General features: G+C 46.2%; 1 long non-coding RNA gene across 1 annotated transcript; it reads right to left on the bottom strand.

Annotated features, from left to right (window-relative positions):
- Window positions 1-2,224: 2,224 nt before the first annotated feature.
- Window positions 2,225-6,397, bottom strand: LOC125713221 (uncharacterized). Its single transcript, XR_007383517.1, has 3 exons — window positions 6,200-6,397; window positions 5,915-5,982; window positions 2,225-2,452 (listed from the first exon to the last, which is right to left on the bottom strand). It is a non-coding gene; the product is annotated as an uncharacterized LOC125713221 (long non-coding RNA).
- Between the last annotated feature and the right edge of the window lie 324 nt (window positions 6,398-6,721).

Raw genomic sequence — 6,721 nt, forward strand, 5'->3', positions numbered from 1 at the left:
TTCACAAACCCTCATACACAATAGGCGACTCCGTGACATCTAGTGACCTGAGAACAGGTTTTTAGCCCTTAGGTAGAGATGCCACAGCAAAACTCCACGTACAGAGCCAGGGGTAAAATAAACCTTTATGCCCTAAAGGTATCCAGCTACAGCCATACCCTCACCCTACTATCCAGAGGGTATAAATATCAAACTTTGCAAACACCATAAGTACTTTGAGCAGAGTGAGTCGATTCTGACTGCGATGTGCCACGGGGGAGAGGGTTCTCTAATGAGCTGCTATGATCGTGTGACAGACCACTCTTAATAGTTATCGTCTCCCACCCGGAGACCCATGTTGGAGTCACAGGAATTGACAGGCGGACCAGATAAGAGAAGTAATCAAATGGGTAAAGGATGGGGGAGGCTGGGGGATGTGAAAATTGATGACCCTTGTCTGAGGTTGGGACCAGGCATGTCAGTGTGAGCACAACATGGTCTGTATGGGTCTTTTTACGATTTTGTATCACTGCCAGTATCATGCTGGGTTGTTTGTTTGCTGGCAATGGGGCTTAAGACCACATAACATTCGAGTGGATGCTGGGTCATTGCGCCCCCTACAGCCTGAAGCGAGGAACAGTGAAACGCTTATCACACAGCACGGTACGTGGGCAGCTCAGTGCAATGTTCCAACACTGATCCACATTCATTTTAAAAATGACCTTAACTGTTATTAATAAAGTCATTTCTAAAACCTACTCCTATATATTTAGTATTTGCCTACATATTATGAAATACATGGCAAAAGAGAGTTTAAATTCAGGCAGAGTACAGGGATCGGACTTCCCATCCTAGCTTAAGCAATTCTAGACCTTGCTCTGGTTGAACTGATTGTCTGTCTAGGATATTGATCTGGAAATCACATGTTCAAGGTTCTCATTCAGCTAACCACATACACACAAGACGCACACACACAGACACACACACTCAGACACAGACACGCACCCAGTGTGCGCCCCATTCTCATAAATAAAACATTGCCTGTCTCATCTGAGGCCCTGTCTATTAGTCAGGATCCATCCCCACTTGGGCTTGCATGCCTCACCCACCCCCCAAACTCCATTTTGGTGGTGCAGGAGGGGGAAGCGTTAATTATAGTGAACAGTGGGGCCCTGTCAGGCCATCGCGTGGGGGTCTGTGTGAGCCCACCTGCCTCCATCTCACTCAACCACTGAGATCCATCTCGCTGCCGTCAACCACAGGGACGACCAGACCTCTCATCCATATTCATCCCCAGCCCGGGTCACCCTCTCAGCTGCCGCCTCTCTCCCAGCCGGCCCCCGGACGCCAGCCCTCATCTCCTCATCACTCCCCAGGCAGACAGAAGGCACCAGGCACCCAGGAGCAAGTCTTTCTTCTTCCAGGGAGCCACCCCCCTGCACTTCAACCAACACGACCCAACCAAATCCAACCCGACCTCACCCCTCCCACCAAGCCCATGCTCTTTGTCTGTCTCTCCGTTCACCAGGCCGTCTCCATATGTGTGTGAGACTGGGCTTGGCTCAGGCCCACTTAAACATGTTAACACACAAAGAAAATAAGGCCACTAAGCCAAACAGTAGGTAATTTTCTATGCAGGGAATTAGCCAATCCAAGCTGATCTTAAAATGACCTCATAATTGGCCACCGTGATCGCATTCTGCTGGCAAAGATGTGCTTGACTTTATCAGAATTAGAAAGATCTTTACTGGCTACGTGTGATAAACATGCAAGGATTTTTCCTCGGTGGGAGTTGCCCAGTTATACCATATAACAAGCAGGACATTTCAGGACAATTTACAAGTATGTTCGCATGAAACGGAAACGCATGAAACTCTATGGGATGGAAGTAAATTGTGAACGTAAGTAAGCTGGGCCAATGATTGGAAGAGTTATATATTTATTCATTAATAGCAATCTCTTTGTAGACTCCAACGATTTTGATCAGAGTGATTGCAGATGTGCAAATATCGACTGACGCACACACTAAATGCACCCTCTTGCTTGCAGCCCCCCTGCCCAGCCCCATCCTCAGTGAGAAGCACATTTGACGTGGCGGTGTTGGGTCTCGCGGGGATTGATTGCTTAGGAAGGTCGTTACCGTTATGTCCTTCCCCTGAGGTGGGAGGCAGCCTGATTTAAAGAGCCATACTTCTTCCTCATTTCCTTCCAGTTCAGGGTCCCTGTAGACCAAGGCCTCACTCATGCCTGTGAAATATGAGCAGTGTGTGACCCATGGAGTATCTTCAGCACGGGGGGGCAGGCGAGCTGGGCAGCAGACAGGCCAGACGGGGGTCCGGTGAGCCACCCAGGACCACAGACACAAATGAATAAACAGCCAGGATGGAAGGCAAAGCTGTGAACTTCCACCTGGAGGTTGCTGGTTTCAGTCCCAGCCGGGGGGTTAATGTAGCTCAGAGCAGGATCCTTGAATCTGTAAAATGAAAAATTAGCTGCATAAATGGGAAAGAACAAAGAAAAAAATGTAAATAAAAAAAAAAATGCCGAAATATAACTCAGTGCCGTCTTCCATTTTGCAAAAATGCTACTTTCTTAAAGGACTGTTGGTCGGATTCGTTTTTCGTTTTTGCCCACTGATGGTGTGGGACAGTTTTGGATGGATAGTGATGCTGATCCTCGCCCAGCGAGGTTTTACGCAGCAGGAGCAGACGTGCACCTCTAGCATCTGCTGAGTGTGGCTCATCTTCACACCCTTAAAGGATCGTAGCTGGAATCCCAGCGCACCTTCGAGAAAGGCAGGTCTAATTAAACGGCCACTTCGCCGCCTACTTACTTAAAACTGACTGAAGTAAATGCACACTTGTGCACAAAATACCCAGGATGCGTGGAACTTACGGAAGCGCAAACGCAATAAAACGGCCTACGACATACTCGAGCCACCCGAAGCTGGGCTGTACTCCACAAAGGCAACATCTTGCAACTTCCCACTTCTCCTGGCTTGTAGTGAACGTCCAATAGAAGGTAAGAGTGAAACAGCTCATAAGCTCACAGCAATGATTCAAGATTGAAAATCAGTTAGTATTACTAAGATATATTTGGCTATGAGGTGTCTTGAGTGGTATGGGAAGGTAAATATGACTTAGAGAAATCTGACTATCATAAGTGTTTGTTGGAGGAATCACGCCAGTCGAGATCTGCCCCCATGACAGGAGGAGGAGAGACTCAGTACTGTGAACAAGCTCGAACATGTACGGGACCAGGCCTAGAGCGTCTCACCTCAGGAGATGTGTCCTCCTTATTTTAGGCAGGACCTGGAGTCAGCAGAAGGGCTGGTCCTGAGCCGCCCACAGCTTTTATCAACAAAGGAGACAGACGCAGGGGCAACGGAAACAGACCATCTGACCTACATCATCACATAAACCCCACCCCTCTGCAACCAACAGACCCGTGACCTCCTAAAAAACGAAACAAAAGTCCCCCAAAAACACAAAATCAGCTCACACAACATAAGACTTTATGGAAAAGGCTTTAAGGCCCACATCTGTGCGGCCTTTTCTGTTTCACTTATCATTTATTAATTTTTTATGTAGGGGACATTAATCAGATTTGTGAAATTATGGTATTCCATGCTACACATGGAATTTTATAAAAATTATAATTTTATAATAATCTACTCGTGGGACATAGTGAAAAAAAATTGCAGCACTGGATGGACTGAGGCATCGCTGTAGCAGAGAATAGCAGACCTTACCAGGACTATAACAGACACCCAGCGAGCACCGAACCAAACTGTAAGGTGCCCACAAAGTGGGAGATTTACGTAAGCTAAATACGCGTGAGGATCGGACAGGGTGCACACAAGACACCGGCAAACACAAGCGCGACAAAAGGGAAATGCAACCATTAACACTGACAACAACACAACAAGGGCTGTTTACAGTCACAAACAGGGGCTATTTACAGTCACAAACAGGGGCTATTTACAATTGCACGCAGGGCATGCTGGGACATGCGCCCCACTGGCGCTGCAATATTTTTATTTTTAACCTTAGCTACTTTAATTGAGGGCCCTTCTCTGCTGTAGGGGTGCATCAAGGCTCACAGTAGATTTCAGAGGAAAAAAATACCATGTAGCATGACGTAGAAATGAACGTTGGGGGGTGTCGGTTCTGAGCTCAGGTCTATCATTATATATTTAACTTACTGAGAAGCCTGTTAGTGAGGTGGTGCTTCAGCTTACGGTTAGGATGTTGGAAAACAGGGATCCACAGTGAGTTCTTAACAGATGCAGTTATCAGTTTGGCTGCGTAGCACTAAGCCATAGCTCTCTGTGCCTAGGAAAGCACTTGGATGAGGCTAAAATGCCTGCATGCATTGGACAGTGGTGGCCACAAAGGGCTATATTATAAAAATGTTATGAAGTATTATAAATGTCACAAATACACCAGAAAAGTAGCATCTTTTTCTTGTACGTACAAGTGAGACAGGTGACCGTTTTCTCTCTGCTCATGTACTGACTATTGTCTCTTTTTAGTAAGATTGACACTTTTAATTTTGTGTCCCCGCTTCTCTTGTGCATCCTGAGATGTTTACGTACTACAAGGACGGCGTCTAGGCGGTAATGAGAGGATGCCACTGGTGCGCTATGCGGAGAGTGTATGCCGCCCTCCTTTTTGGCCATCTTCGGATACCGTGGCGAAATGCGTGAGAATCTCCAGGAGGCAGACTGCTCCCTGAGCTGTGACGAGCATCAGAGCGAGGCGCTGTGTGAGTGTCGAAGGTTACACTGGGAAATCCGTCTGGGGCTACCGGACCCACCAGTGGGGTCTTCCCCTGCTCAGCCCCCACGACCCCCCCCCCCCCCCAGTGTCCCATGGGACTTAATGAGACCTGGGGTCTTTCAGCTGGCCTTAAACCGTCTCAGCGCTGAGCAAGAACGACCTAAGTTACCTCGATTAGAAAGATAATTAGTTAAATCAAGCACCTGAGAAGTTCTCTGAAGGAATGAAAAGCTGGACGTGGAGCCAGTTTGGACGCCACTGCTTTACGTGGTTCCTGCAAGAAAGGGGGCCGATTCATCCATGGAGCTGGCATGGAGAAGCCTAACGTCTCAATTAACATTAATATTGCTGGTATTTTTAACAGCTTGCTGGTGTCTTAACATCTCAGCTCATAGCAAAAGCGTCAGTGTTGTCAGAATTCGAGACACACAACCGTCAGATAAGGCAGCAAACCATACGTCCTGCGCTGGGAGGTCAGACGTAAGCTTTCATGTTTTATTCGTATGTTCCAGAGGAATCGGATCCTGCGGGATCTTTCCAGTCCAGCCTCACAGCTGCCTTAAAACTTCTGCACTGGGAAATGTTGACTGACTGGCAGGCTTAGTTTTGCTAAAACCAACATAAAGTACTTGACAGAGATACCCAATGTTCTGCATCCCTGCATTCTATAAAAAGAGCTGACTTCTGTTAAATTTGATTGCATTGTCATTGATCTTGGTCACTTCGAGCAGGAGTGTTTTGCACCAACATCATAACTAGTTCACAGCTACTAGGTTGTTCATTTGAGTAGAAATACTGGAGTAAAAGTCCATAAACATCTATTTGCATTGATAAAACCATTTAAAGGCTTTTTTTACCAATTCATTTACCATAACTGGCATTGAATTATAAGATTCAATAGATCTAAAAATATTTTTTTTCAGATTACCATTCTACCTAAGACCAAAAACCAAAAATCACTCATATATTGTAAATTTGTTTAAAAACAAAAATTGTATAGTGTAGCTGTATAGTGATTCTAATACACTCCTTCCATGTTTAAATCCATCCATCTTCCAGCTTCCAACTTGGTGATACATAAATATTACAGAAAATAACAAAGTAAGCTAACAGGCAGCCATACTTTGTGAAATCTTATTTGCGTGTTTACTCACGCGATAGAGCGGCGTGTGGCGCGTGCTGAAGACTGAGAGCCACCCAGCAGCAGGACGAGAATGATGTTCTGGAGGAGAAGAGCAGCCAAAGTAAACTCTTCCTCTTTTTGATAGTGACTCTCAGGCAATCTCTTATGTACTCAGTTCATGACAGATGTTTCTGAAAATTCAACTGGCAGGCTTTTGTCCAAAAAAACAATGGAATTCAGTGTTTATAACAAAAGTGTATATGAGATGTAATGAATGCTTAAAGAGCAGTGATTGTTTTATTCAGGTATTCCGTACCTGCTGAGCACTACCTTAATGTGCAGATCTTGAGCCTTGGTCTAGCCCAGCGTTTCTCAAACTATGGGCCGTGGACCGATGCCGGTCCGTGAGAGGGTTCCTGCCGATCCGTGAGAGGGTTCCTGCCGGTCCGTGAGAGGGTTCTTGCCGGTCCGTGAGAGGGTTCCTGCCAGTCCACGGAGCCTCGCTTCTGCACCAATCAAAATTCAGTCAGATCAGGTCAGGTATTATAATAATAATAATAGTAATAATATCTATCTATCTATCTATCTATCTATCTATCTATCTATCTATCTATCATGTGGCTACACATTCGCGGGGGGTTGGGGGTTGGGGGGTGGTCGCTTATGCAGGGCCTTGCAGCCCCAAAGCCTGACATGACTGGTCTCAAGGACAAACGCTGCTCTAGCCCGTGCTGTTGCTCAGGATGAGGTCCTTTAAAGGGAAGGCCACATCCCACACCCGTAAACACCCCCAGAACATATTTAGCTGTATTTATTTCTCCTAAGGTCGTTAAATTCC

This window comes from Brienomyrus brachyistius, chromosome 2 (assembly GCF_023856365.1).
Source record: "Brienomyrus brachyistius isolate T26 chromosome 2, BBRACH_0.4, whole genome shotgun sequence".
NCBI lineage: Eukaryota > Metazoa > Chordata > Actinopteri > Osteoglossiformes > Mormyridae > Brienomyrus > Brienomyrus brachyistius.